The sequence below is a fragment of the Camelus ferus genome, chromosome 2 (genome assembly GCF_009834535.1).
Source record: "Camelus ferus isolate YT-003-E chromosome 2, BCGSAC_Cfer_1.0, whole genome shotgun sequence".
NCBI lineage: Eukaryota > Metazoa > Chordata > Mammalia > Artiodactyla > Camelidae > Camelus > Camelus ferus.
This window is the reverse complement of record NC_045697.1, coordinates 75,125,425-75,136,825: the sequence shown is the minus strand read 5'-3', so window position 1 is coordinate 75,136,825 and position 11,401 is coordinate 75,125,425. Positions and strand designations below refer to the sequence as shown.

Here is an 11,401-nt window from a genome sequence, read left to right as displayed (position 1 = left end):
GCAACTGAGTCCATCCCAAGGAGCACTTCTCTATTAGAGGATAATACATTCTTGCCCTAGTTACATCAGTTTTGGAATGTGATTTGCTTTGTACTGTTGAATTTGAAATGAAGGGAACTGTGCTACTTCTAAACAAAAGCTGAAGGGCTGTAGTCTTATCTATTACCCTCTCTCTTATTTGTCTGCTGTGAGATCAGCATGCCCCATAAGTGGGTCAGGTCTATCAGCTTGGGTCCTGGAGTGAAGAATACATGCAGTTGACCCCAAATGGATATATAACATGATAAAAAATAATTGTTTTGGTAGATCACTTAGATATTTGGATCACTGGTTATCACAGTATAACTTAGCTATATTGATTGATACAGAAACTGGTGCCAGAAATGGGGTTTCAATGAAAAAATCCTAAATGTCTTTGACTCTGGTGCTGGGCAGCAAGTACCAAGGACATTTCTATAGGTGTCTGGGAAGATGACAATCCACATTATTCTGTACAAAACATTAGGTAATAAAGGCACATTATTGGGAAGGCACATAATGTACTATTTAGTTTGTGGTTTTAGATAAAAGAGATTAGGAAGCAATACTATTACTGTGCCATGGTTGCACACAAATAAGGTGATACAAGAAAGAGATGAGCTAAGAAATGAACCGGCCAGTTTTCAGGAATAAAAGAAAACCAAGTACTCCAAATAGTCCAACATTTTCCAAGATAAAAAACACAGGTGTTTCTCATTTGTGATAAATTGAGAAAAACTGAGGAGGCCTTTGAAGCAATAAAAGTCAGTTAAAACTTATACTGCGGTCAGAAGACATACCAAGAGTTGTGTTCACTTTTGTAATGAACAGAAGGCTTTTGTCCACCTCCCCACACACAAATTCACATGTTGAAATCTATTCTCCAATCAGATAATATTTGGAGGTGGGCCTTTGGGAGGTAATTAGTTCATGAAGTGGATGGAGCCCTCTTTTCTTTCCTTTTTTTTTTTTTTTAACATTTTTTATTGATTTATAATCATTTTTATATGTCGTATCAAATTCCAGTGTAGAGCACAATTTTTCAGTTATACATGAACATATCTATCTATCTATCTATCTATCTATCTATCTATCTATCTATCTATCTATCTATACGATGGAGCCCTCTTGAGTGAGATTAGTGTCCTTATAAGAAGAGACCAAAGAGATATCTAATTCTTTTTCTACCATGAGAAGATACAGTGAGAATTCAGCCATCTGCAAACTTCGAAGAGTGCTCTTAGCAGAAACCCTATCAGGCTGGCACCCTTATCTCAAACTTTCAGCTTTCATAACTGTGAGAGATAAATTTCTGTTGTTAATAAACTAAGTATGTAATATTTCATTGTAGTATTCTGAGCTAAGACAGACTTTTTATTAAAATCTTTGAATTACTAAGTGGCACTGAATAAATCCTTTCAGTTGGACAAAATGGCAGAAGGTAAAGAAAATAAGAGAACGGTTCTCCAAGGTAAGACTGATAATCATAAGTTAAAGGTAATTAAGAAAGAGATGCTCTCTCTCAGAAAAAAAACTTGTAGGCATGGCTATTGGCACACAGATACAGCAGGAATAAAGTAGATAAAAAGCAACTAAGGCTATAAATGACCTAAGTTCAGGATGACAGATCCCATGATACTAAAATCTATTACAGATATGAAATAGCTTGATTATTCATAACTGTCAGTTCAGGTTAAAAAAAAAACAGCACATATTGATATTGTTATGGCTAACCAGATAGATGAAATAAAACATCAGTCTTGACTCTTACATTCCTCCTTGTCAGAAGGGCTTTTTGGTAAATGTGAATGATCATTTTCAAAAATAAATGTTATTAAGTTATGTATCAGAACTGATTTTTTTTTAGATACTGATATCATTATCACTGAACTATATTTGAACTCTGTATCATTTTACAATGAATGAAATCCTATTTGGAAACTTCCAATTCCAAATAGTACTGAGGTTAAATGCTGGGGCTCTCCTTGCATGTAGGTTTTTCTGACATAACATCTGAATTACGCTGTATTTTTATTCAATGAATGTTCTTTTATAGGTATCATTCATTTTCTTGAATGAAGGTACTGAGGATTGAATCCAGGACCTTGCGCATACTAAGCACATGCTCTACCACTGAGCTACCTCCCTCCATGTTGTTCATTTTTATAAAAGGAAAAAACTAAAACTATTCAAATAAATGTAGGAGGAAAACTCTTAACCAATCACTGAAAGATCATTTCCCTCAGGCAACTACATATTATGATGAAACACATGATTAACCAAGTGAAAGATGCATATAGTATGTCCTAGGATTTTTATAGAAGTAACATTTCAAAATTAAAAGGAGATATTGTAAAATCAGAAGGAGAAAGCAATGCAGTAATTTTAGACTATATTGTTTAAGCACAATTTGAAAAATACCTATACAAGGTGTTAATGATTAATTTTATGTGTCAACTTGGAGTGTATTCTTGATGATATTAATATTCAAATCAGTGAACTATAAGTAAGCAGATTGCCTTCAATAATGTAGGTGGGTATCATCCTACCAGTTGAAGGCCTAAATAGAAGAAAAAGACTGGCCTCCCTGAGGAAGAGGAAATTTTTCATCAGACTGCCTTCAGACTAAATCTGCACCACTTGCTCTCCTGGGTCTCCAGCCTGCCCTTCCACAGTGAAGATTTTAGATTCTCCAGGCTCCATAATCACATGAGCCAATTCCTTATAATAAATGTCCTTCTCAATCTGTCTCAAAATCTGTCTTAGTCTGCTAGGTCTGCCATAGAAGAATACTAGAAACTAGATGGCTTAAACAGTAGAAACCTATTTTCTTAAATTCTAGAGCCTGAAAGTCTAAGATCAAGGTATCTGCAGGGTTGGTTTCTGGTGAGACTTTTCTTCCCGGCTTGCAGACAGCCCCCTTCTTGTTGTTTCCTCATATGGCCTGTTCTCTATGCCTGTGTAGATATCTCTTCCTCTTTTCATGAGGATATCAGTCCTATTGGATTAGGGTCCCACCCTTATGACTTCATGTAACCTTAATTATCTTCTTAAAGATCATAAAATCATACTAAGGATTAGGCTTCAGCCTATGATATTTAGGACATAATTCGCTCCATAACAAAAGACATCTGGAAAGAAGTAATACTTTACTAATTTCTGAGACAGTGACAGAGGAGATTTGATCCTAAGGAAAAAAGAAATACAAACTTGGGAAATAAATAAGTCATGAGGCCAATGAGAGATTTGCTTTTCCAGAAATACTCTTAAATCTCTTTAACATAGATATCCAAGAAACTGACATTCCAGAAACTATGATCTATTCTATTCAGAACATAACTGAAAAAAATGCAGCCACATTTTTTTAAGAGTATCATTTTGTCAGGAGATAACTCACATTTCCCAGGATTCATTGATAGGTATATCAGAAGTTTGATATTACACTCTGTGACATTATGATGTTTCTCCTATGCTGCTGAAAATCCAATTACTTATATCTGGAAAGGTCAAAAACTGATACTGGAGATAGAGTAGTAATAAGAGAAGATTACTAAGAAAATGGACATAGCATTTGCCATGGGATATGTGATATTAAGGAAAATCTTTCTGAATTAATATCTTGACTGATTGTAACCGAAATGCTTTATTTTAATACTCTTATTTTTTAAGTTAAAGAACTGTGTTGTCTTTCATCCAAAGAAAATGTCACAGACTTACACAAAAACTGTTTAAATTGCAGGTATTTGTAGAAGTCGGCTAGCTTGAACATTACAATAAACTATTCATCAACAGGCTCAAATCATAAAATTCACTCACCTCGAATTATTCTTTAGAAGCTAGACTACCTAATAATGTTCGTACTATTTCTGAGAGTAAGTTTGTTATAAATAAAAGAGTAAATACATTTTTAATTTCATCTTTATAATGGTGAACATAGGCTTAGCTGTCTTACTTGCTATGTTTCTTAAGATGTGGCTGTCACTAGCCAGAGCAATTAGGCAAGAAAAAGAAATAAAAGGCATTCAAAATTGGAAAGAAAGAAGTAAAACTATCCCTATTTACAAATTACAGGATCTTATATATAGAAAACCCTAATGATCCACAAAAACTGTTTTAACCACTAAACAAAAATCAATGAAGGTGCAAGATACAAAATCAATATACAAAAATCAACTGCACAAATAAACTATGTGAAAAGGAAATTTGGAAAACAGTATAATTTACAATAGGATCAAAAAGAATAAAATATTTAGAAATAAACTTAACTAAGCAAATAAAGTACTTGTATACTGAAAACTATAAAATAGTGCTGAAAGAAACTGAAGAAGACACAAATATAAAAAAATCCCACATTCATGGACTGGAATACAATATTGTTAGAATGTCCATACTATTCAAAGTGATCTACAGATTCAATGCAATCCCTATCAAAATTCCAATGGCATTTTTATAGAAACAGAAAAAATAATTCTAAAATTCATACAGAAGCACTAAAGACCCCAAACAGCCAGAACAATCTTGAAAAAGAACAAAGCTGGAGGCTTCGATACAGGGACTATGTCTCAGGAATTGGGTTCCTTCAAACAACTATTCTTCTACCTAAAAGAAATAGATACGGGAAAGGCCGTGGCTTTCTTCTAGATCTGGCCTATTTCTCCTACATGTTACCAGTGAGGGTTCTGCTCTCTTTGCAACCCTACTTTGAAATTAGTGAATTCAATCACCATACCTATTATGGGACACAATTTGGTTTTACTGAAAAATATCAGAGGACATTCTAGAACTCCCCCATCTATAATAAACACACAACTGAAATTAAGTTGTTGGGGTTCCTGAAAAACAATTAGACATCAGGATACATAGATAATTTAGAACCAACTGGCTGAAAGATCACTTTAACTAACTTGGCTTTACTGTTGATTCATGGTTCAATATCCACTGATTTTCTATGATGGCATGTATGACGGCATGGTGAGAGGCAGAGAAATTGTGTTTTCTTGCCCTTGCTGTTCTTTATGCTTGTATCCAACAGTGTCTTAGTCATATCTACTCCCTCTTCTCAAAGTTACCCTCCCTCGCCTCATCCGCAGGAACACTCCACAGAGACTGTTCACCTCTTTCTTCCTCTTTGTCTCCCTACCTATAGACTTAAGCTCTAAAATGCAGGTATCACCCCTGTTGCCTTGTGCTTAGGCATCATTTTTCCATTTTTATTATTGTAACTTCATTACAGCATACAGGATTTATAGACTGGTTTCCTTTTAAATTTTGTGTGCAGATTCTCCCCACATGTCAGGCTTGCATACACAAGAACAGGCATCCGTATAGTTTGAGAGGAGATACGGTCTAACTAATTCTTAAATTAAGCTTCATAAAATGATTAAAACTAGGGGTATTTAGCCTGTGTAAATACAGCCTGAATTAAGAAATAATTACAAAATTATTATGTACATGGTTCTTTGCTGGTTACTAAGAATTATAACATTAAATGAAACACAATTAAATTATGACAATTAAATTAAACAAGCATTTTTTTTCTGATTATAACAGTAATGAAGGATTATTTGAAATATATTGCTTTATGGATAGTTAAATTAATATTAAATCTCTGAAATTATATATACTACTTTCCCCAAAGATTTAAAAACTTTTATGGACTAACTAAATTATGTACAAAAGAAGCCAACAGAGCTAATGAACAAATTCAGCAGGGTTTAGTTGCAGGATACATGAGTAACACACCAAAATCAACTACATTTCTAGACATAAGCAGGAATAACCCAAAAATGAAATTAGAAAAACGATTTCATTTACAATAGCATCCAAAAGAATAAAATAGCTAGTAAAACATTTAATCAAGGAAGTGAAAGAGTTGTTCATTGAAAGCTATAAAACACTGCTAAAACTATGAATAAATTAAGGAAGGCCTCAATAAATGAAAAGACATCCCATGCTCTTAGATTGTAAGAATTTATATTACTAAGATGGCAATATTACCTAAAGTGATCTATAAATTCTATCTAAATTCTAATGGCTTTATTTATCAAATGGAGAAAGCAGTTTCTCAGATTTATGTGGACCCTAGAGGGCAATGGACTGGCAAATAATTTAGAAAAATAATTTAGTCAGAGTGTTCACACCTCCCAATTTCAATACTTACTACAAGGCTACAGTAATCAAAACAGTGTGGTACTGGTATAAGGACAGACATACAGACAATGGAATTTCGGACAACTGAGAGTCCAAAATAAGCCTGTATATCTTTGCCCAATTGCTTTTGACAAGAATGCCAAGACCATTCATTGGCAGAGAACAGTCTATTCAACAAATTGTGCTGGGACAACTGCATAGTCACATGTAGAAGAATGAAGTTGGATCTCTACCTAACAACATATATAAAAATTAACTCAAGATGAATCAAAGACTAACTATAAGAGCTAAAACAAGGAGAAGCAAGATGGAAGAGTATAAGGACACTTGTAGCTCACCCTCTCCCACAAATACACCAAAACTCACATCTATGGACCTACTTAGCCAACCAGAGCACCTGCCGAACTCCGACAGAACATCACCCTCTTCAAAAGACAAAGATGCCAAAAATCTGGTAGGAGAAAAGGAAAAAAGAATGATGAAAAAGCAAAACAGTGCAGGGTCAGTTCTGCGGGGAGGGAGTGGCAAAGGAAGACTGGCACTCGTTCGCTGGGTCTCCCCTCTCCAACGGAGAGACCAGTGGGACGGAAGGGGAGCCTCCAAGGCTCAGATATGCCCCGAGCACCCCTTGACCGACAGAACTGAGTTAAACAGGCACAGAGGGTCCCCACAATACCCAGCCCTAGATGTGAGCTGGCTGCTGGGGATGGGACAGGCCACCTGAGCCAGGCGGAGGACAGGGGCGGCTGTACTGAGGCAGCCCTGGGGGACTGCAGGGGGCTGCATGCTGGAAGGGGATATGGAGCAGAACAACCTCGGTCCCCCATAAATTGCAAAAAAAGCAAAGCAACATAGCTGGTGTGCCCTGGGAGGAGGAGCACCATAGACTTTGTCTCCTCAGACCTGCGCCGCCATTACTGGCGCTTCTCCTAAGAAGAGAGGCGGGGCTCAGCCACAGCGGCCATCTCCTCATGTGTATACGCCCAGGAGGGAGCGGGGATGAGACCTGAATTCACACGGCGGGGGGTGGGGGGTGGGGGGGGGCTCCGCAACCTCCAAGGCAGGACTGAGACTTATTTACAGCCCGAGGCAGACAGGATCTTTCTGCTCTGGCACCTCTGAGAACTCATGCCAAGACAAACAAGGAGCTGAGATTTGGCATGGAGCAGGGGCATGGCCGTTCTGCGGTCTTCCCCGAACCTGCCTTCAGAGCACTGACCTGAGGCGGAGCGGGCAGCTGCACAGAGCAGTGGAGTGACCGGCGCTGGGAGAGGGTAGGCAGCCAACTGCCTTCCTGGTAGGAATGCAGCACCTGACCATGGTGCTGGGAGGGGGCGTGATCCTCCCACCTGCCTCGCCCAAGTGCAGCATCTGACTGTGGCATTGGGAGGGGGAGTGACCCGCCCGCCCACCTGGTAAGAGCTCAGCACCTGACCCAGTGTTGGGAGAGGGCACGATCTGCTAGCCGACAGCCACTAGGAGCAGCACAGACAAGGGCGCCAACAAAGGGCCTCTGGAAACAGCAAGCTGAGTTCATGAAACAGGGCGAAGACACAAAGACCTCTCGATCCTTAAAAGCACAGAGTCTCCAGGAGAACTAGATAACTGATACTCCTTAAGCCACAGTGCCAGAGAGATATGAGCAATATGAAGAAGCAGAGGAACCACTCCCAATTAAAAGAGCAAGAGAAATCCCCTGAAAGCACGATCAAGGAAATAGGCCTACTAGATCAAGATTTCAAAAAAAGAAGAGATCAAAGTACTGAAGGAACTAAAAGAAATAGTGTTTAGAGATATAAAATGTGTCAAAAATGAAATAGAAGCTATAAAGAAGAACCAAATAGAATTAGTAAACTCATTTGCTGAGAAGAGAGCTGACCTAAAGGCTGTACAAAGCAGGCTAGATAATCCAGAGGAACGAATAAATGACCTAGAAGACAGGACAACAGAAATCACCCAATCAGAACAGCTGAGAGAAAAACAAATAAAAAACAATGAAAACAATATAAGGGACCTAAGGAATAATATAAAGCGTGCCAATCTACACATAATAGGGGTTCCAGAAGGGGAAGAAAGAACAAAGGGGATTGAAAAGGTATTTGAAGAAATCATGACTGGAAACTTCCCAAACCTAAAGGAGTCAGATATCCAAGTACAGGAGGCTCAGAGGGTCCCAAACAGGAAGAACCCAAACAGACTCACACCAAGACATACCATAATCAAGATGGCCAGAGTCAAGGATAAAGAAATGATCCTAAAGGCAGCAGGAGAAAAACAAAGAGTGAGTTACAAGGGAACCCCCATAAGGCTCTCAGCTGACTTCTCTACACAAACACTACAAGGCAGAAGGGAGTGGCAAGATATATTCAAAGCCCTGAATGAAAAAAAGATGCAGCCTAGGATACTCTATCCAGCAAGGCTATCCTTTAGAATAGAAGGAGACATCAAGAACTTCACAGACAAGCAAAAACTAAGAGTTTAGCAACACTAAACCCATGCTAAAAGAAATATTGACAGGTCTACTCTAAATAGAAAAGAAGCAGGATGCTACAAAAATGAGAAACTCATAACTGGAAAGGAGACAACTGCCATGAATTACAAAAAGAATAAACACAAAATTGTAAAAAAAAAAAAAGACATCTAAATCATTAAGAGTGGGAGAGAGAAGCAAGGAAAGCCACTGTGGAAAATAGTATGAAGATTCCTCAGAAGACTAGGAATAGACTTACCATGTGACCCAGGAATCCCACTCCTGGGCATATATCCAGAAGGAACCCTGCTTCAAAATGACACCTGCACCCCAATGTTCATAGAAGCACTACAATAGCCAAGACATGGAAGCAGCCTAGATGTCCATTAACAGATGACTGAATAAAGAAGAGGTGGTATATTTATACGATGGAATACTATTCAACCACAAAAACTGACAACATAACGCCATTTGCAGCAACATGGATGTTCCTGAAGAATGTCATTCTGAGTGAAGTAAGCCAGAAAGAGAAAGAAAAATACCATATGAGATCACTCATATGAGGAATCAAAAAAAAAAAAAAATAAATACAAAACAGAAACAGACTCATAGACATAGAATACAGACTTGTGGTTGCCAAGGGGGCAGGGGGGTGGGAAGGGACAGACTGGAATTTTAAAATGCAGAATAGATAAACAAGATTATACTGTATAGCACAGGGAAATATATACAAGATCTTGTGGTAGCAAAATTAAAACATGACAATGAATATATGTATGTTCATGTATAGCTGAAAAACTGTGCTCTACACTGGAAATTGACACAACATTGTAAAACCACTATAACTCAATAAAAATGTTAAAAAAAAAAGAGCTAAAACAATAAAACTCTTAGAAGAAAGCATGGGGTATATCTTCATGACCTCTAGTTTGGCAATGGATTCATAGATATGACACCAATGGCATGAGCAAACAAAAGAAAACACAGATTATTTGGACTTTATCAAAATTAAAAACTTTTGTACACCAAAATACATTATCACAAAAGTAAAAAGATAACCTATAGAATGAGAGGAAATACTGGCAAATCATATATAGGTACCTAAAATACATAAACACTTTAACAACTCAACAACAAAAGGCCACCAACCAAAGTACTTGAATAAACATTTTTCCAAAGAAGATATACAAATGGTAAATAAGTACATGAAAAGATGCTCAATATTACTATACATTAGGAAATGTAAATCAAAACCACAAAGATACATCACTTAACACCCACCATAATGTCTACGGTCAAGAAGACAGATAATAACAAAAACTGGTCAGAATGTGGAAAAACTGGAACCTTCATACATTCCTTGGTGCAGCTACTGTGGAAAAGTTTGGTGGTTCCTCAAAAAGTTAACACAGAATTACCCAGCAATTCGCCTTCTATGTACATGCCCCAGAGAACTGAAAAGACAGGTACTCAAAACAGATACTCATACACAAATGATCATATCAGCACTATTCTCAATAGTCCAAAGGTAGAAACAATCCAAATGTCCATCAGTAGATGCAAGGGTAAAAAATTGATATACATGTAATATGGAACCATAAAAGGAATGAAATGATGATGCATGCTACAATGTAAATGAGTCTCAGAAGTATTATGCCAAGTGTAAGAAGCCAGACACAAAAGGCTACTTGTTGTATGATTTCATTTACATGAAATATCAGAATAGGTAAGTCCATAGAGACAAAAAGTAGACTGGAGGTTGCCAGGGACTGAGGAAGGAAGGATGGAGGAGTAATTGCTTAATGGGCATGGGCCTTTATTTTTGGGTAAAAATATTTTGGAAGTAGAAGAGGTGGTAGCACATAGCATTGTGAATGTACTAAATGTCACTTAATAGTTCACTCAAAATGCTTAATTTTATAATTTGAGAATTTCACCTTAATTAGGAAAAAATGGGAAAAAATGTATCTGTCCATTGAATAATTTGTACTAGAAAACTCCTAATTTCATCATCTTTCTATTTTAATTTGATGAATCTATTTTAAACTCAATGTGAGAGGATAAGAAAATGAATTTTTTATTCTTGCTTTTTGTGAGTTTTCCTATGGATTTTAATTGATTTTATTTTAGTAGAAGATTTAGTTAGAATCAGACATTTTCTGTGGAAAATTAATGTACTTAAATTATACTTTAGGAATTGAAATAACTTTTAAAATTCATCCTACTTTTTGTTGCTGATCTGTTTATAAACATAATGCTTTTTTAATCTTTAGAAAATTCTATCAGGAAAATACTATATATGATATTTGGAACTTAAAGTAATGCCCACCAGAGGGCTCTCAGTTTTCTTCTATTTTGCTTTCCAAAAAAATGAAACTCACATTTTAATAGAGTATAGCTTGTATACCTGTGAGTAGATCAAATACATATTCTAAGTTTCAGTAGTAGCTCTCCGAGTAGCAAAACACTTACTATGATTGAGAAGAAATTAAAGCATACTTTATATATACATACAATGTTTTCTACATTTCTTTGAGACTTTCTATGAAAGGGGATTTGTAGAATGAAATATTTTGATTTGAATAAGAGGGAAATGAATTAAATACTCTTTTAAAATTCACAGAGCACAACCTCCAGAATACCTTAAATGTACAGTTAATTTTAGATATTAATCTCTATCATGATGAAAGGAACTTTTCTCATCTATATCTGGAAACAGAGCCTTAATGTGAAAATTGATAAACTGAGTTTATACTTTAAAAA

At 36.6% G+C, this 11,401-nt stretch overlaps 1 pseudogene; it reads left to right on the top strand.

Moving 5' to 3' along the window:
* The first annotated feature begins 1,601 nt into the window (after nucleotides 1-1,601).
* LOC116659238 lies at nucleotides 1,602-2,421 on the top strand (annotated as a pseudogene).
* The last annotated feature ends 8,980 nt before the right edge of the window (nucleotides 2,422-11,401 follow it).